The 22396-nt window shown below is 52.5% G+C and overlaps 1 protein-coding gene across 4 annotated transcripts in view; it reads left to right on the top strand.

Moving 5' to 3' along the window:
• The first annotated feature begins 12045 nt into the window (after positions 1–12045).
• The window catches only part of LZTS3 (leucine zipper tumor suppressor family member 3), a 99489-nt gene continuing 89138 nt past the window's right edge, over positions 12046–22396 (top strand). For all 4 annotated transcript variants that reach the window (XR_011849933.1, XR_011849934.1, XM_072126341.1 and 1 more), the window contains exon 1: positions 12046–12197. The gene's annotated coding sequence lies outside the window, so the exon portion shown is untranslated. The remainder of the gene's footprint in view (positions 12198–22396) is intronic.

Below are 22396 nucleotides of genomic sequence, written 5' to 3'. Positions count from 1 at the left end.
TTTACTTACCTGTCCTGTCGCAATCCCCCAAAAGTGCATTGTCTGTGTATAATGCACTGTGCCGCTTTTCACTAAGATCGTGCACCCGATATCCTGCATGTGTCGCTTCCCCGCTCAGATCCGCCAGAGTTCACCTTCTTCTTCCTGGTGCATGTAATTGCTTGGTCTTGCGACACAATTTGAAAGTTAAATCCCACGCTCAGTCCGAATCCGTCGTATCATGAAAGTTGGCTGCGCCAAAATAAGATCACGTTCCCCGGTTAAATACCTGTTCCAGCGCTGCAATCCCCCAAAACGTCCGAATATTTGACGAAAGTGCGGCCACAGTCCCTTAGTAAATAAGCCCCAATATTTCCCTATACGGGGCAGTGTTGTTCACTTTCCTTTCTGTATGTATTAAGTACTGAACGCCTGGCGGCTCTTATTTGTTCCATCCCTGACGTTGCGGCCGGGTGAATCAGTCGTTTGTACTCAATTTAAGTTTTCATCTTGCTCACCCTCATCCCAATCGGTCTCCCTAATCTTCACAAACTTTTGGATTATTATAGAACTATAACATCAACCATTCTAAAGCTAAGGCTCTTCCCATAAATATACCCCCTGCTGAGCTAGAGGTTCTTAGATCCACTTTTAATTACTCACAGAAAACCTGAAGTATCTTGGCATTGAGCTTACACCGACATACAGGTCCTGATAATTACCCTCCTATGATTAGCGAAATCTGACCCCTCTTATCCAAATGGCGATCAATGTATATGTGTGTGTTAGGTCGCATGGCAGCGGTTATAATGTCCATACTCTCTTAGGGTGATGGCACATGTATGCGTTTTCAATCCGTTTTTGGCCCGTTTTGCTTAAAACCGCATTGAAAACAGATTGAAAACGCATAGGTGTGCCATCACCCTTAGGCTACATTCACATCGGCGCTGTGGAGAGGAGCAGGGGATGAGCGCTGCTCACCCCCTCCCCTCTCCATAGGAATATACAGCGCACGTCGCTGTATCACGGGAAAAGATAGGACATGGTCTATCTTTTCCCGGGCTACGGAGCGGTACGGTGCCGTACAGGGCCATGAGCCCATAGAAGTGTATGGGGGACGTATATTGGCCGTATATACGTCCCCCATACATGTGTGTGAATGTAGCCTTAGGGTGAAGACACACGTGGCGTTTTTAGGCCGTTTTTGGGCCGTTTTTAGTTAAAAACGCATGTGTTAAAAAACGCATGTGTTTTCAAAAAACGAATGCATTTTTAAAAAATGGATGCGTTTTTAACGCATGCGTTTTTAACAATCTGAAAACGCACTAGCTAAAAACGGCCCAAAAACGGCCTAAAAACGCCACGTGTGTCTTCACCCTAAGGCTGTATTCACACGGCCGTATGGGGGACGTATATACGGCCAACATATATACGGCGTATATAGGACCCCCATAGATGGCAATGGGCGCACAGCGCTGTACGGGAGCAGTACGGTGTAGCACACGTGCGGCACCGTTCCGTAGTCGGAAGAAAGGTAGGGTATGTCCTATCTTTTCCTCCTTTCCCGGACGCCGACGGCGGGCACACGTCATGTGGATGTAGCCTTAGGTTTGGGTGCCCATGTTGGTACTAGATAGGATCCAGTCCATGGGAGAGATTTATGAAGACTTGTCTGCCAGTTTTCTGTTGTACAGACCCTGAAATAATCTTCTAAAAAGTTCTTGTGAAACGCCACTAATGATGATTATTTTCCCCTTTATGCCACCTCTACACTAAGCGGGGTGGGGGGGTGGGGGGGTATGGCTGGTGGTGGAGTGGGCCTGCGCGCGCTCTACAGCCTGACCACAATCACTGTTGAATGTTCACATGTTTTTACACGAAAAATGGCTGCAGACGGAGGGTCATGTGATCTCTATCTGTCCATGGGTAATTCCCCGCAATAACCTTTATATTATTATCATGGGGGAGATTTATCACGACAGTTTTCTGGTGTAGAACCTGGGAAATAATCGCAAATTCGATATTGCTATTACAATGGCGACTACGTCACCTCCACGCCATATCTTCATGAAGGGGACATAGAGGGGCACTATGTACTGGGTGGGCTTGGGGCGTTCATGCCTGCACCTACGTTCTTTTGAAAAAACAGCAAACATTTTTACTCAAAACGATGCCAGGTCGGACCTACCGTAGTTTCGCCCACTGCCCACCGTCCTAGGCCTCTTATTTATCCGGCACAACAAAGGGGGGGGGGTCATGGTCGCTATCATACGCCACATATGATAAATCTCCCCCATGAATACTATCATAAGTCCTGGCAGGGCGATTGTTCATGGACAGATAGAGATCACATGACCCTCCATCGGCGGCCATTTTATGGCCAGGAATCTCTGGCTGATGAGGTAAAAGACAGGAGGCCTCACTTTACATATTAAGAAAGAGGAGCAGAACTATTACTAGATGTATATTGGTAACTCACCTAATATCCTGCCCCCCACTTACACACATTACAAAACACATGAGGTAAAGTGGCCAATCCTAGGGAGACATTGGGACTCCTGGTGGTTGGGAAGGTCTTTTACCTCAGAACAATGATAAATGATATGGTCGAGGGCCCGTAAACCCTCTATCAACAAAGAAAACCAATTAAATTAGTGATGACTTGGTACCACACCCACAACCACTGCCGAATGTATGATAGAGACATGAAGTTATGAGGGGTTTAAGTGCTCAGCCGCTCCTACAGGTTCTTACCGTTTCTAAAAGTTTGATAGCTTAATTTTGGCGTCGTACTGGATCTGCATACCTGCATTAACGATGTATGATTCATGGAATATCTTAATACACTCCAACGACATACAATGGACAGTGTAACAGTCTATGAAGCTACAGCATGGAAAGGGCTCCGGTAACACCCACCTAGCCCTTCTCGAGCATTTGCATAATTTAAAAAATAGATTTTAGAAGGTAAGTGGCCTTGGATAACACATATAAGAAGATAACCAGTCATGGTGCCTGGATCTTTGAGTAATTGTCCCTGGTTTCATGCTTGATTTTGATGGTAGATTTTCTTTGAGAAAGCTCACAGTCCTTATTTAATATCTATAATTGTCGCAGTTTTTGCGGCAATCTATACCGAACTGTTGCCTACACCTGGTGGGGACTAGGAGGACAATAAAAAAAACTTCCAGAGGACAATTGTAAAGGGAAATCTACTATCATAAATACATCACAATAAACCAGGTACCAGGACTGTGGGAATCTTCTCGTACTTGTTATCCATGGACTCCTTCCTTCTAAAATCAACTTTTACACTTATGGTAATGAGCCAGAAGTGCTCTGGGGGGCATTTCCAGAGCTGCTCTGTGCCCTGGCTTTAAAGGCTGTTACAGTGTGCAAGCAGCACTTCCCTCTGGCTTGTTAGCATAATTATAAAAGTTGATTTTTGAAAAAGGGAGGCCATGGATAAGACATTTAAAAAAAATTACCTCAGTCACCGTGCCTGGTTTATCATGATAGATTTGGATGGTTTCCTTTTAAAGGGGTTGTCCGAGAGTTATGAAAAAACAAAAGGTGCCCGGGTTAGTGTGTATAAATCTGCTTTCTTTCCTGTATTCCAGTCATCGTTAAGGAGAAGCTGACAAAGCGTCTCCTTACAGAGTTGTCAAGTGAAATGTTGTGTAGCTATGTAAATCTATCTGCTGTTTACAGGTAGAAACAGAGAAGAGAAGAGCAATAGTGGTAGTATGGACCGACTTAATGGTGCCAACAGGAGGTTGGTCTAATTTTGTCATAGGATATAGCCAAACATCCATAGCGGAATGACTGGTTAAGCTAAGAGACCTTAGTCACCTTGGACACAACCTGACCTCTTGGAAGACTCCTCTAGGAGGGATGGCTACTCTCAGTGGATTCTCAATGGAGCTGTCCAAACTGACACCATAAAAGGTACAATATAAAACGACACCCCCTGCAGATTTGTATAAATGGATATACTGCGTATAATCATACGACTCTTGTGCCTGACACTCTTCCCCAACTATATATCTACACCACACTGTACCCCACACTCTTCCCCCTGTATATATCTACACTACACTGTACCCCACACTCTTTCCCCAAGTATATATTTACACCACACTGTGCCTCACACACTTCCCCCTGTATATATCTACACCACACTGTGCTCACACACTTCCCCCTGTATATATCTACACCACACTGTGCCTCACACACTTCCCCCTGTATATATCTACAACACATTGTGCCCCACACTCTTCCCCCTGTATATATCTACACCACACTGTACCTCACACACTTCCCCCTGTATATATCTACACCACACTGTGCCCCACACTCTTCCCCCTGTATATATCTACACCACACTGTGCCTCACACTCTTCCCCCTGTATATATCTACACCACACTGTACCTCACACACTTCCCCCTGTATATATCTATACCACACTGTGCCCCACACTCTTCTTCCTGTATATATCTACACCACACTGTGCCTCACACACTTCCCCCTGTATATATCTACACCACACTGTGCCTCACACACTTCCCCCAGTATATATCTACACCACACTGTGCCCCACACTCTTCTTCCTGTATATATCTACACCACACTGTGCCTCACACACTTCCCCCTGTATATATCTACACCACACTGTGCCTCACACACTTCCCCCTGTATATATCTACACCACACTGTGCCTCACACACTTCCCCCTGTATATATCTACACCACACTGTACCTCACACACTTCCCCCTGTATATATCTACACCACACTGTGCCTCACACACTTCCCCCTGTATATATCTACACCACACTGTGCCTCACACACTTCCCCCTGTATATATCTACACCACACTGTGCCTCACACACTTCCCCCTGTATATATCTACACCACACTGTGCCCCACACACTTCCCCCTGTATATATCTACACCACACTGTGCCTCACACACTTCCCCCTGTATATATCTACACCACACTGTACCTCACACACTTCCCCCTGTATATATCTACACCACACTGTGCCTCACACACTTCCCCCTGTATATATCTACACCACACTGTGCCTCACACATTTCCCCCTGTATATATCTACACCACACTGTGCCCCACACACTTCCCCCTGTATATATCTACACCACACTGTGCCTCACACACTTCCCCCTGTATATATCTACACCACACTGTACCTCACACACTTCCCCCTGTATATATCTACACCACACTGTGCCTCACACACTTCCCCCTGTATATATCTACACCACACTGTGCCACACACACTTCCCCCTGTATATATCTACGCCACAATGTACCCCACACTCTTCCCCCTGTATATATCTACACCACACTGTACCCCACACACTTCCCCCTGTATATATCTACACCACACTGTGCTTCACACACTTCCCCCTGTATATATCTACACCACACTGTACCCCACACACTTCCCCCTGTATTTATCTAAACCACACTGTGCTTCACACACTTCCCCCTGTATATATCTACACCACACTGTGCCTCACACACTTCCCCCTGTATATATCTACACCACACTGTGCCTCACACGCTTCCCCCTGTATATATCTACACCACACTGTGCCCCACACTCTTCCCCCTGTATATATCTACACCACACTGTGCCTCACACACTTCCCCCTGTATATATCTACACCACACTGTACCTCACACACTTCCCCCTGTATATATCTACACCACACTGTGCCTCACAAACTTCCCCCTGTATATATCTACACCACACTGTGCCTCACACACTTCCCCCTGTATATATCTACACCACACTGTGCCTCACACACTTCCCCCTGTATATATCTACACCACACTGTGCCTCACACACTTCCCCCTGTATATATCTACACCACACTGTACCCCACACTCTTCCCCCTGTATATATCTACACCACACTGTACCCCACACTCTTCCCCCTGTATATATCTACACCACACTGTGCTTCACACACTTCCCCCTGTATATATCTACACCACACTGTGCCTCACACACTTCCCCCTGTATATATCTACACCACACTGTACCCCACACACTTCCCCCTGTATATATCTACACCACACTGTGCTTCACACACTTCCCCCTGTATATATCTACACCACACTGTGCCTCACACACTTCCCCCTGTATATATCTACACCACACTGTGCCTCACACACTTCCCCCTGTATATATCTACACCACACTGTACCCCACACACTTCCCCCTGTATTTATCTATACCACACTGTGCTTCACACACTTCCCCCTGTATATATCTACACCACACTGTGCTTCACACACTTCCCCCTGTATATATCTACACCACACTGTGCCTCACACACTTCCCCGTGTATATATCTACACCACACTGTGCCTCACACACTTCCCCCTGTATATATCTATACCACACTGTACCCCACACACTTCCCCCTGTATATATCTACACCACGCTGTACCCCACACACTTCCCCCTGTATATATCTACACCACACTGTACCCCACACACTTCCCCCTGTATATATCTACACCACACTGTACCCCACACACTTCCCCCTGTATATATCTACACCACACTGTACCCCACACACTTTCCCCTGTATATATCTACACCACACTGTACCCCACACACTTCCCCCTGTATATATCTACACCACACTGTACCCCACACACTTCTCCCTGTATATATCTACACCACACTGTACCCCACACACTTCCCCCTGTATATATCTACACCACACTGTACCCCACACACTTCCCCCTGTATATATCTACACCACACTGTGCCTCACACACTTCCCCCTGTATATATCTACACCACACTGTACCCCACACACTTACCCCTGTATATATCTATACCACACTGTGCTTCACACACTTCCCCCTGTATATATCTACACCACACTGTACCCCACACACTTCCCCCTGTATATATCTACACCACACTGTACCCCACACACTTCCCCCTGTATATATCTACACCACACTGTGCCTCACACACTTCCCCCTGTATATATCTACACCACACTGTACCCCACACACTTCCCCCTGTATATATCTACACCACACTGTACCCCACACACTTCCCCCTGTATATATCTACACCACACTGTACCTCACACTCCTCCCCCTGTATATATCTACACCACACTGTGCCTCACACACTTCCCCCTGTATATATCTACACCACACTGTACCTCACACTCCTCCCCCTGTATATATCTACACCACACTGTGCCTCACACTCTTTCCCCAGTATATATCTACACCCCACAGTACCCCACAGACTTCCCCCTGTATATATCTACACCACGCTGTACCCCACACACTTCCCCCTGTATATATCTACACCACACTGTACCCCATACTCTTTCCCTGTATATATCTACACCACACTGTGCCTCACACACTTCCCCCTGTATATATCTACACCACACTGTGCCTCACACACTTCCCCCTGTATATATCTACACCACACTGTGCCTCACACACTTCCCCATGTATATATCTACACCACACTGTACCCCACACTCTTCCCCCTGTATATATCTACACCACACTGTACCCCACACACTTCCCCCTGTATATATCTACACCACACTGTGCTTCACACACTTCCCCCTGTATATATCTACACCACACTGTGCCTCACACACTTCCCCCTGTATATATCTACACCACACTGTACCCCACACTCTTCCCCCTGTATATATCTACACCACACTGTGCCTCACACACTTTCCCCTGTATATATCTACACCACACTGTGCCTCACACACTTCTCCCAGTATATATCTACACCACACTGTACCCCACACACTTCCCCCTGTATATATCTATACCACACTGTACCCCACACTCTTCCCCCTGTATATATCTACACCACACTGTGCCTCACACACTTCCCCCTGTAAATATCTACACCACACTGTAACTCACACACTTCCCCCTGTATATATCTACACCACACTGTACCCCACACTCTCTCCTGTATATATCTACACCACACTGTGCCTCACACACTTCCCCCTGTATATATCTACACCACACTGTACCCCACACACTTCCCCCTGTATATATCTATACCACACTGTACCCCACACTCTTCCCCCTGTATATATCTACACCACACTGTGCCTCACACACTTCTCCCAGTATATATCTATACCACACTGTGCCTCACACACTTTTCCCAGTATATATCTCCACCACACTGTGCCATACACGCTTCCCCCTGTATATATCTACACCACACTGTGCCATACACACTTCCCCCTGTATATATCTACACCACACTGTACCCCACACTCTTTCCCCTGTATATCTACACCACACTGTGCCTCACACACTTCCCCCTGTATATATCTACACCACACTGTGCCTCACACTCTTCCCCCTGTATATATCTACACCACACTGTGCCTTACACACTTCCCCCTGTATATATCTATACCACACTGTACCCCACACACTTCCCCCTGTATATATCTACACCACGCTGTACCCCACACTCTTTCTCCTGTATATATTTACAGCACACTGTGCCCCACACTTCCCCCTGTATATATCTACACCACACTGTCCCTCACACACTTCCTCCTGTATATATCTACACCACACTGTGCCTCACACACTTCCCCCTGTATATATCTACACCACACTGTACCCCACACTCTTTCTCCTGTATATATTTACAGCACACTGTGCCCCACACTTCCCCCTGTATATATCTACACCACACTGTCCCTCACACACTTCCTCCTGTATATATCTACACCACACTGTGCCTCACACACTTCCCCCTGTATATATCTACACCATACTGTGCCTCACACACTTCCCCCTGTGTATATCTACACCACACTGCACCCCACACTCTTCCCCCTGTATATATCTACACCACACTGTGCCTCACACACTTCCTCCTGTATATATCTACACCACACTGTGCCTCACACACTTCCCCCTGTATATATCTACACCACACTGTACCCCACACTCTTTCTCCTGTATATATTTACACCACACTGTGCCCCACACACTTCTCCCTGTATATATCTACACCACACTGTGCCTCACACACTTCCCCCTGTATATATCTACACCACACTGTGCCTCACACACTTCCCCCTGTATATATCTATACCACACTGTACCCCACACTCTTTCTCCTGTATATATTTACACCACACTGTGCCCCACACACTTCTCCCTGTATATATCTACACCACACTGTGCCTCACACTCTTTCTCCTGTATATATCTACACCACACTGTGCCTCACACTCTTTCTCCTGTATATATCTACAGCACACTGTGCCCCACACTCTTTCTCCTGTATATATCTACACCACACTGTGCCTCACACACTTCCCCCTGTATATATCTACACCACACTGTGCCTCACACACTTCACCCTGTATATATCTACACCACATTGTGCCTCACACACTTCCCCCTGTATATATCTACACCACACTGTACCCCACACTCTCTCCTGTATATATCTACACCACACTGTGCCTCACACACTTCCCCCTGTATATATCTACACCACACTGTACCCCACACACTTCCCCCTGTATATATCTACACCACACTGTGCCTCACACACTTCCCCCTGTATATATCTACACCACACTGTGCCCCACACACTTCCCCCTGTATATATCTACACCACACTGTGCCTCACACTCTTTCTCCTGTATATATCTACACCACACTGTGCCTCACACTCTTTCTCCTGTATATATCTACAGCACACTGTGCCCCACACTCTTTCTCCTGTATATATCTACACCACACTGTGCCTCACACACTTCCCCCTGTATATATCTACACCACACTGTGCCTCACACACTTCACCCTGTATATATCTACACCACATTGTTCCTCTTACACTTCCCCCTGTATATATCTACACCACACTGTACCCCACACTCTCTCCTGTATATATCTACACCACACTGTGCCTCACACACTCCCCCCTGTATATATCTACACCACACTGTACCCCACACACTTCCCCCTGTATATATCTACACCACACTGTGCCTCACACACTTCCCCCTGTATATATCTACACCACACTGTGCCCCACATACTTCCCCCTGTATATATCTACACCACACTGTGCCTCACACACTTCCCCCTGTATATATCTACACCACACTGTACCTCACACACTTCCCCCTGTATATATCTACACCACACTGTGCTTCACACACTTCCCCCTGTATATATCTACACCACACTGTGCCTCACACACTTCCCCCTGTATATATTTACACCACACTGTGCCCCACACACTTCCCCCTGTATATATCTACACCACACTGTGCTTCACACACTTCCCCCTGTATATATCTACACCACACTGTACCCCACACACTTCCCCCTGTATATATCTACACCACACTGTACCCCACACTCTTCCCCCTGTATATATCTACACCACACTGTGCCTCACACACTTCCCCCTGTATATATCTACACCACACTGTGCCTCACACACTTCCCCCTGTATATATCTACACCACACTGTGCCTCACACACTTCCCCCTGTATATATCTACACCACACTGTGCCTCACACACTTCCCCCTGTATATATCTACACCACACTGTACCCCACACTCTTCCCCCTGTATATATCTACACCACACTGTACCCCACACTCTTCCCCCTGTATATATCTACACCACACTGTGCCTCACACACTTTCCCCTGTATATATCTACACCACACTGTGCCTCACACACTTCCCCCTGTATATATCTACACCACACTGTACCCCACACACTTCCCCCTGTATATATCTACACCACACTGTGCCTCACACTCTTCCCCCTGTATATATCTACACCACACTGTGCCTCACACTCTTTCTCCTATATATATCTACACCACACTGTGCCTCACACACTTCCCCCTGTATATATCTACACCACACTGTACCCCACACTCTTCCCCCTGTATATATCTACACCACACTGTACCCCACACTCTTCCCCCTGTATATATCTACACCACACTGTGCCTCACACACTTCCCCCTGTATATATCTACACCACACTGTACCTCACACACTTCCCCCTGTATATATCTACACCACACTGTGCCTCACACACTTCCCCCTGTATATATCTACACCACACTGTACCCCACACTCTTCCCCCTGTATATATCTACACCACACTGTACCCCACACTCTTCCCCCTGTATATATCTACACCACACTGTGCCTCACACACTTCCCCCTGTATATATCTATACCACACTGTAATGAAGATAGAAATGAGATAGATAGATAGATAGATAGATAGATAGGAGATAAATATGAGATAGATAGATAGATAGATATGAGATAGATAGATAGATAGATAGATAGATAGGAGATAGATAGATAGATAGATAGATAGATAGATAGATAGATAGATAGGAGATAGATAGGAGATAGATAGGTAGATAGATAGATAGGAGATAGATAGATAGATAGATAGATAGATAGATAGATAGATAGATAGATATGAGATAGATAGATAGAAAGATAGATAGATATGAGATAGATAGATAGATAGATAGATATGAGATAGATAGATATGAGATAGATAGATAGATAGATAGATAGATAGATAGATAGAAAGATAGATAGATATGAGATAGATAGATAGATAGATAGATATGAGATAGATAGATATGAGATAGATAGATAGATAGATAGATAGATAGATAGATAGATAGATAGATATGAGATAGATAGATATGAGATAGATATGAGAGAGATAATATATGGAAAATACAGTTGTGAGATAATAGATGATGGATAGATAATATATAATATAGATGATGCTGATGACTCCCATGTGACATAATAGCTATGGGGTCTCTCTGTGCCTCGGGTCTCTCTCACCTTAGTGGACATTAGAGGGTAATGGCGCTGCAGATGCTGGGGGTTGTAGTCCTCGCACCTCTCCTGGCGGGGGTCCGGACTGCCAGCAGCAGTGGGCGGGGCTGTGGGCGGGGGCAGTGTCAGTCAGGATGAGTGACTGGTGCCCTGTGGGGCAGGTCCTGTGTGCGGCGCAGCTAGTGCCAGGGATGGAGGGGCGGCCGGGGGAGCCTGTGCCCGCACTGCCCGCCATGTAGAGCCTCCACCGCAGTCGAGAAGATGCCCACCACCAGCCCCCGGACTGACAGGTAGGTGATGGGTGGGTGGTCGTCATCCGGAGCTCTACACTGCAGGAGGATGATGTCATCCCCAGCCACGAGCAGCACAGAGGAGCTGAGTCACTGGCACACAGGAGGGCACTAGTACATAGGAGGGCACTGGTACATAGGAGGGCACTGGTACACAGGAGGGCACTGGTACACAGGAGGGCACAGCACTGGTACACAGGAGGGCACAGCACTGGTACACAGGAGGGCACTGGTACACAGGAGGGCACAGGCACACAGGAGGGCACAGCCCTGGTACACAAGAGGGCACAGCACTGGTACACAGGAGGGCACTGGTACACAGGAGGGCACAGGCACACAGGAGGGCACTGGTACACAGGAGGGCACTGGTACACAGGAGGGCACAGGCACACAGGAGGGCACTAGTACATAGGAGGGCACTGGTACACAGGAGGGCACAGCACTGGTACACAGGAGGGCACAGCACTGGTACACAGGAGGGCACTGGTACACAGGAGGGCACAGGCACACAGGAGGGCACTAGTACATAGGAGGGCACTGGTACACAGGAGGGCACAGCACTGGTACACAGGAGGGCACAGCACTGGTACACAGGAGGGCACTGGTACACAGGAGGGCACTGCACTAGTACACAGGAGGGCACTGGTACACAGGAGGGCACAGCACTGGTACACAGGAGGGCACAGCACTAGTACACAGGAGGGCACTGGTACACAGGAGGGCACTGGTACACAGGAGGGCACTGGCACTGGTACACAGGAGGGCACAGCACTAATACACAGGAGGGCACTGGTACACAGGAGGGCACAGCACTGGTACACAGGAGGGCACTGGTACACAGGAGGGCACTGGTACACAGGAGGGCACTGGCACTGGTACACAGGAGGGCACAGCACTAATACACAGGAGGGCACTGGTACACAGGAGTGCACAGCACTGGTACACAGGAGGGCACAGCACTGGTACACAGGAGGGCACTGGTACACAGGAGGGCACTGGTACACAGGAGGGTACAGCACTGGTACACAGGAGGGCACAGCACTGGTACACAGGAAGGCACTGGTACACAGGAGGGCACTGCACTAGTACACAGGAGGGCACTGGTACACAGGAGGGCAGAGCACTAGTACACAGGAGGGCACTGGTACACAGGAGGGCACTGCACTAGTACACAGTAGGGCACTGGTACACAGGAGGGCACAGGCACTGGTACACAGGAGGGCACAGCACTGGTACACAGGAGGGCACAGCACTGGTACACAGGAGGGCACTGGTACACAGGAGGGCACTGGTACACAGGAGGGCACAGCACTGGTACACAGGAGGGCACTGGTACACAGGAGGGCACAGGCACTGGTACACAGGAGGGCACAGGTACATAGGAGGACACTGGTACACAGGAGGGCACTGGTACACAGGAGGGCACTGGTACATAGGAGGACACTGGTACACAGGAGGGCACAGCACTGGTACACAGGAGGGCACTGGTACACAGGAAGGCACAGGCACTGGTACACAGGAGGTACACAGGAGGGCACAGCACTGGTACACAGGAGGGCACTGGTACACAGGAGGGCACAGCACTGGTACACAGGAGGGCACAGTACTAGTACACAGGAGGGCACAGCACTGGTACACAGGAGGGCACAGCACTAGTACACAGGAGGGCACAGGCACTGGTACACAGGAGGGCACAGGCACTGGTACACAGGAGGGCACTGGTACACAGGAGGACACTGGTACACAGGAGGGCACAGGCACACAGGAGGACACTGGTACACAGGAGGGCACACCACTGGTACACAGGAGGGCACTGGTACACAGGAGGGCACAGCACTGGTACACAGGAGGGCACAGGCACACAGGAGGGCACAGCACTGGTACACAGGAGGGCACAGGCACACAGGAGGACACTGGTGCACAGGAGGGCACTGGTACACAGGAGGGCACAGCACTGGTACACAGGAGGGCACAGGCACACAGGAGGCCACAGCACTGGTACACAGGAGGGCACAGGCACACAGGAGGACACTGGTGCACAGGAGGGCACTGGTACACAGGAGGGCACAGGCACACAGGAGGGCACCGGCACACAGGAGGGCACAGGCACACAGGAGGGCACAGGCACACAGGAGGGCACTGGTACACAGGAGGGCACTGGTACACAGGAGGGCACAGGTACACAGGAGGGCACTGGTACACAGGAGGGCACTGGTACACAGGAGGGCACAGGCACAAAGGAGGGCACTGGTACACAGGAGGGCACTGGTACACAGGAGGGCACAGCACTGGTACACAGGAGGGCACAGCACTGGTACACAGGAGGGAACTGGTACACAGGAGGGCACAGCACTAGTACACAGGAGGGCACAGCACTGGTACACAGGAGGGCACAGCACTAGTACACAGGAGGGCACAGCACTAGTACACAGGAGGGCACAGGCACACAGGAGGGCACTGGTACACAGGAGGGCACAGCACTAGTACACAGGAGGGCACAGCACTAGTACACAGGAGGGCACAGCACTAGTACACAGGAGGGCACAGGCACACAGGAGGGCACTGGTACACAGGAGGGCACAGCACTAGTACACAGGAGGGCACAGCACTGGTACACAGGAGGGCACTGGTACACAGGAGGGCACAGCACTAGTACACAGGAGGGCACAGCACTGGTACACAGGAGGACACTGGTACACAGGAGGGCACAGGCATACGGGAGGGCACTGGTACACAGGAGGGCACAGCACTAGTACACAGGAGGGCACAGCACTGGTACACAGGAGGGCACAGCACTGGTACACAGGAGGGAACAGCACTGGTACACAGGAGGGCACTGGTACACAGGAGGGCACAGGCACACAGGAGGGCACTGGTACACAGGAGGGCACTGGTACACAGGAGGGCACAGCACTGGTACACAGGAGGGCACAGGCACACAGGAGGGCACAGGCACACAGGAGGGCACTGGTACACAGGAGGGCACTGGTACACAGGAGGGCACAGGCACTGGCACACAGGAGGGCACAGGCACACAGGAGGGCACTGGTACACAGGAGGGCACAGGCACACAGGAGGGCACTGGTACACAGGAGGGCACTGGTACACAGGAGGGCACAGCACTAGTAAACAGGAGGGCACAGCACTGGTACACAGGAGGGCACAGCACTGGTACACAGGAGGGCACTGGTACACAGGAGGGCACAGGCACACAGGAGGGCACTGGTACACAGGAGGGCACAGCACTGGTACACAGGAGGGCACAGCACTGGTACACAGGAGGGCACTGCACTGGTACACAGGAGGGCACTGGTACACAGGAGGGCACAGCACTGGTACACAGGAGGGCACTGGTACACAGGAGGGCACAGGCACACAGGAGGGCACTGGTACACAGGAGGGCACAGCACTAGTACACAGGAGGGCACAGCACTGGTACACAGGAGGGCACAGCACTGGTACACAGGAGGGCACAGCACTAGTACACAGGAGGGCACAGCACTGGTACACAGGAGGGCACTGGTACACAGGAAGGCACAGGCACACAGGAGGGCACTGGTACACAGGAGGGCACTGGTACACAGGAGGGCACAGCTCTAGTACACAGGAGGGCACAGCACTGGTACACATGAGGGCACAGCACTGGTACACAGGAGGGCACAGCACTAGTTCACAGGAGGGCACAGCACTGGTACACAGGAGGGCACTGGTACACAGGAGGGCACAGGCACACAGGAGGGCACTGGTACACAGGAGGGCACAGCACTAGTACACAGGAGGGCACAGCACTAGTACACAGGACGGCACTGGTACACAGGAGGGCACAGCACTGGTACACAGGAGGGCACAGCACTGGTACACAGGAGGGCACAGGCACACAGGAGGGCACTGGCACACAGGAGGGCACTGGTACACAGGAGGGCACAGCACTAGTACACAGGAGGGCACAGCACTGGTACACAGGAGGGCACTGGTACACAGGAGGGCACAGGCACACAGGAGGGCAATGGTACACAGGAGGGCACAGCACTAGTACATAGGAGGGCACAGCTCTAGTACACAGGAGGGCACTGGTACACAGGAGGGCACTGGTACACAGGAGGGCACAGCACTAGTACACAGGAGGGCACAGCACTGGTACACAGGAGGGCACAGCACTGGTACACAGGAGGGCACAGGCACTGGTACACAGGAGGGCACTGGTACACAGGAGGGCACAGCACTGGCACACAGGAGGGCACTGGTACACAGGAGGGCACAGGCACTGGTACACAGGAGGGCACTGGTACACAGGAGGGCACAGCACTGTTACACAGGAGGGCACTGGTACACAGGAGGGCACAGGCTTACAGGAGGGCACTGGTACACAGGAGGGCACAGGCACTAGTACACATGAGGGCACAGACACTAGTACACAGGAGGGCACAGTCACACATGAGGGCAGTGGTACACAGGAGGGCACAGGCACTGGTACACATGAGGGCACAGCACTGGTACACATGAGGGCACAGGCACTGGTACACAGGAGGGCACTGGTACACAGGAGGGCACAGCACTGGTACACAGGAGGGCACTGGTACACAGGAGGGCACAGCACTAGTACACAGGAGGGCACAGCACTGGTACACAGGAGGGCACTGGTACACAGGAGGGCACAGCACTAGTACACAGGAGGGCACAGCACTGGTACACAGGAGGGCACTGGTACACAGGAGGGCACAGCACTGGTACACAGGAGGGCACTGGTACACAGGAGGGCACAGGCACTGGTACACAGGAGGGCACTGGTACACAGAAGGGCACAGCACTGGTACACAGGAGGGCACAGGCTCTGGTACACAGGAGGGCACTGGTACACAGGAGGGCACTGGCACTGGTACACAGGAGGGCACAGGCACTGGTACACAGGAGGGCACTGGCACTGGTTCACAGGAGGGCACAGCACTGGTACACAGGAGGGCACAGCACTGGTACACAGGAGGTCACAGGCACTGGTACACAGGGGGGCACAGGCACTGGTACACAGGAGGGCACAGCACTGGTACACAGGAGGGTACAGCACTGGTACACAGGAGGGCACTGGTACACAGGAGGGCACTGGTACATAGGAGGGCACTGGTACACAGGAGGGCACTGGCACACAGGAGGGCAAAGTCACTGGTACACAGGAGGGAACAGGCACTGGTACACAGGAGGGCACAGGCACTCGCACACAGGAGGGCACAGGCACTGGTACACAGGAGGGCACTGGCACTGGTACACAGGAGGGCACAGCACTGGTACACAGGAGGGCACAGGCTCTGGTACACAGGAGGGCACTGGTACACAGGAGGGCACAGGCACACAGGAGGGCACTGGTACACAGGAGGGCACTGGTACACAGGAGGGCACAGCACTGGTACACAGGAGGGCACAGGCACACAGGAGGGCACAGGCACACAGGAGGGCACTGGTACACAGGAGGGCACTGGTACACAGGAGGGCACAGGCACTGGCACACAGGAGGGCACAGGCACACAGGAGGGCACTGGTACACAGGAGGGCACAGGCACACAGGAGGGCACTGGTACACAGGAGGGCACTGGTACACAGGAGGGCACAGCACTAGTAAACAGGAGGGCACAGCACTGGTACACAGGAGGGCACAGCACTGTTACACAGGAGGGCACTGGTACACAGGAGGGCACAGGCTTACAGGAGGGCACTGGTACACAGGAGGGCACAGGCACTAGTACACATGAGGGCACAGACACTAGTACACAGGAGGGCACAGTCACACATGAGGGCAGTGGTACACAGGAGGGCACAGGCACTGGTACACATGAGGGCACAGCACTGGTACACATGAGGGCACAGGCACTGGTACACAGGAGGGCACTGGTACACAGGAGGGCACAGCACTGGTACACAGGAGGGCACTGGTACACAGGAGGGCACAGCACTAGTACACAGGAGGGCACAGCACTGGTACACAGGAGGGCACTGGTACACAGGAGGGCACAGCACTAGTACACAGGAGGGCACAGCACTGGTACACAGGAGGGCACTGGTACACAGGAGGGCACAGCACTGGTACACAGGAGGGCACTGGTACACAGGAGGGCACAGGCACTGGTACACAGGAGGGCACTGGTACACAGAAGGGCACAGCACTGGTACACAGGAGGGCACAGGCTCTGGTACACAGGAGGGCACTGGTACACAGGAGGGCACTGGCACTGGTACACAGGAGGGCACAGGCACTGGTACACAGGAGGGCACTGGCACTGGTTCACAGGAGGGCACAGCACTGGTACACAGGAGGGCACAGCACTGGTACACAGGAGGTCACAGGCACTGGTACACAGGGGGGCACAGGCACTGGTACACAGGAGGGCACAGCACTGGTACACAGGAGGGTACAGCACTGGTACACAGGAGGGCACTGGTACACAGGAGGGCACTGGTACATAGGAGGGCACTGGTACACAGGAGGGCACTGGCACACAGGAGGGCAAAGTCACTGGTACACAGGAGGGAACAGGCACTGGTACACAGGAGGGCACAGGCACTCGCACACAGGAGGGCACAGGCACTGGTACACAGGAGGGCACTGGCACTGGTACACAGGAGGGCACAGCACTGGTACACAGGAGGGCACAGGCTCTGGTACACAGGAGGGCACTGGTACACAGGAGGGCACAGGCACACAGGAGGGCACTGGTACACAGGAGGGCACTGGTACACAGGAGGGCACAGCACTGGTACACAGGAGGGCACAGGCACACAGGAGGGCACAGGCACACAGGAGGGCACTGGTACACAGGAGGGCACTGGTACACAGGAGGGCACAGGCACTGGCACACAGGAGGGCACTGGCACTGGTACACAGGAGGGCACAGGCACTGGTACACAGGAGGGCACTGGCACTGGTACACAGGAGGGCACAGCACTGGTACACAGGAGGGCACTGGTACACAGGAGGGCACAGGCACTGGTACACAGAAGGGCACAGAACTGGTACACAGGAGGGCACTGGTACACAGGAGGGCACAGGCACTGGTACATAGGAGGGCACAGGCACTGGTACGCAGGAGGGCACAGCACTGGTACACAGGAGGACAGAAGGGCACAGGCACTTGTACACAGGAGGGCACAGGCACTGGTACACAGGAGAGCACAGGCACTGGTACATAAGAGGACACAGGCACTGGTACACAGAAGGGCACAGCACTGATACACAGGAGGGCACAGGCACTGGGGAATAGTCTCTGGCACAGAGGAGGGCACAGGCACTGGGGGATTAGTCACTGGCACAGAGGAGGGCACAGGCACTGGGGGATTAGTCACTGGCACAGGGGAGGGCACCTGCACTGGGGAATAGTCACTGGCACAGAGGAGGGCACAGGCACTGGGAAATAGTCACTGCCACAGAGGAGGGCACCTGAAATGGGGAATAGTTACTGGCACAGAGGAGGGCAAAGCACTGGGGAATAGTCACTGGCACAGAGGAGGGCACAGACGCTGGGGGATTAGTCACTGGCACAGAGGAGGGCACAGGCACTGGGGAATAGTCACTCTCACAGAGGAGGGCACCTGCACTGGGGGATTAGCCACTGACACAGAGGAGGGCACAGGCAGTGGAGGATTAGTCACTGGCACAGAGGAGGGCACAGCACTGGGAATAGTCACTGGCACAGAGGAGGGCCAAGGCACTGGGGGATTAGTCACTGGCACAGAGGAGGGCACCTGCACTGGGGAATAGTCACTGGCACAGAGGAGGGCACGGGCACTGGGGGATTAGTCACTGGCACAGAGGAGGGCACAGCACTGGGGGATTAGTCACTGGCACAGAGGAGGGGATAGGCACTGGAGGATTGGTCACTGGCACACAGGAGGGCACATGCACTGGTACACAGGAGGGCACTGGTACACAGGAGGGCACAGCACTGGCACAGAGGAGGGCACAGCACTGGGGAATAGTCACTGGCACAGAGGAGGGCACAGCACTGGGGAATAGTCACTGGCACAGAGGAGGGCACCTGCACTGGGGAATAGTCACTGGCACAGAGGAGGACCCAGGCACTGGGGGATTATTCACTGGCACAGAGGAGGGCACCTGCACTGGGGAATAGTCACTGGCACAGAGGAGGGCACTGGCACTGGGGAATAGTCACTGGCACAGAGGAGGGCACAGCACTGTGGGATTAGTCACTGGCACAGAGGAGGGCACAGGCATTGGAGTATTAGTCAGTGGCACACTGTAGGGCACCTGCACTGGGGGATTAGTCACTGGCACAGAGGATGGCACAGTATTGGCAAAGAGGAGGGTACAGGCACTGGGAGATTAGTCACTGGCACACAGGAGGGCACAGGCACTGGGGGATTAGTCACTGGCACAGAAGAGGGCACAGGCACTGGGGTATTAGTCACTGGCACACAGGAGGGCTCAGGCACTGGTGTATTAGTCACTGGCACACAGGAGGGCTCAGGCACTGGTGTATTAGTCACTGGCAAAGAGGAGGGCACTGGCACTGGGGAATAGTCCCTGGCACAGAGGAGGGCACAGGCACTGGGGTATTAGTCACTGGCACAGAGGAGGGCATAGGCACTGGGGGAATAGTCACTGGCACAGAGGAGGGCACAGGTTCTCTGGGATCGTTCACTGGCACAGAGGAGGGCATAGGCACTGGGGGAATAGTCACTGGCACAGAGGAGGGCACCTGCACTGAGGGATTAGTCACTGGCACAGAGGAGGGCACTGGCACTGGGGGATTAGTCACTGGCACAGAGAAGGGAAACCGGCACTGGGTGATTAGTCACTGGCACAGAGGAGGGCACAGGCACTGGGGGATTAGTCACTGGCACAGAGGAGGGCACAGACATTGGGGAATAGTCACTGGTAGAGAGGAGGGCACAGGCACTGGGGGATTAGTCACTGGCACAGAGGAGGGCACAGGCACTGGGGGATTAATCACAGGCACAGAGTAGGGCACAGGCACTGGGGGAATAGTCACTGGCACAGAGGAGGGCACAGGCACTGGGGGATTTGTTACTGGCAAAGAGGAGGGCACATGCACTGGGGAATAGTCACTGGCACAGAGGAGGGCACAGGAACTGGGGTATTAGTCACTGGCACAGAGGAGGGCACACGCACTGGAGTATTAGTCAGTGGCACACTGTAGGGCACAGGTACTGGGGGATTGGTCACTGGCACAGAGGATGGCACAGTAATGGCAAAGAGGAGGGCACAGGCACTGGGAGATTAGTCACTGGCACAGATGAGGGCACAGACACTGGTGGATTAGTCATTGACACAGAGGAGGGCACAGGCACTGGGGTATTAGTCACTGGCACACAGGAGGGCTCAGGCACTGGTGTATTAGTCACTGGCACATGGGAGGGCTCAGGCACTTGTGTTTTAGTCACTGGCAAAGAGGAGGGCACTGACACTGGGGAATAGTCCCTGGCACAGAGGAGGGCACAGGCACTGGGGTATTAGTCACTGGCACAGAGGAGGGCACAGGCACTGGAGTATTAGTCACTGGCACAGAGGAGGGCACAGGTTCTCTGGGGGAATAGTCACTGGCACAGAGGAGGGCACCTGCACTGAGGGATTAGTCACTGGCACAGAGGAGGGCACTGGCACTGGGGGATTAGTCACTGGCACAGAGAAGGGGAACCGGCACTGGCTGATTAGTCACTGGCACATAGGAGGGCACAGGCACTGGGGGATTAGTCGCTGGCACAGAGGAGGGCACGCACATTGGGGAATTGTCACTGGTACAGAGGAGGGCACAGCACTGCGGAATAGTCACTGGCACAGAGGAGGGCCTGGGAACTGGGGGATTAGTCACTGGCACACAGGTGGGCACTGGCACTGGAGGATTAGTCACTGGCACAGAGGAGGGTGCCTGCACTGAGGGATTAGTCACTGGCACAGAGGAGGGCACTGGCACTGGGGGATTAGTCACTGGCACAGAGAAGGGGAACCGGCACTGGGTGATTAGTCACTTTATTAGTCACTGGCACAGAGGAGGGCACAGGCACTGGGGGATTAGTCACTGGCACAGAGGAGGGCACGGACATTGGGGAATTGTCACTGGTACAGAGGAGGGCACAGGCACTGGGGGATTAGTCACTGGCACAGAGGAGGGCACAGGCACTGGGGGATTAGTCACAGGCACAGAAGAGGGCACAGGCACTGGGGGATTAGTCAC

Source organism: Engystomops pustulosus, chromosome 1, assembly GCF_040894005.1.
Source record: "Engystomops pustulosus chromosome 1, aEngPut4.maternal, whole genome shotgun sequence".
Classification (NCBI taxonomy): domain Eukaryota; kingdom Metazoa; phylum Chordata; class Amphibia; order Anura; family Leptodactylidae; genus Engystomops; species Engystomops pustulosus.
Note: the sequence above shows the minus strand (reverse complement) of the source record. Positions and strands in the feature narration are given on the sequence as shown.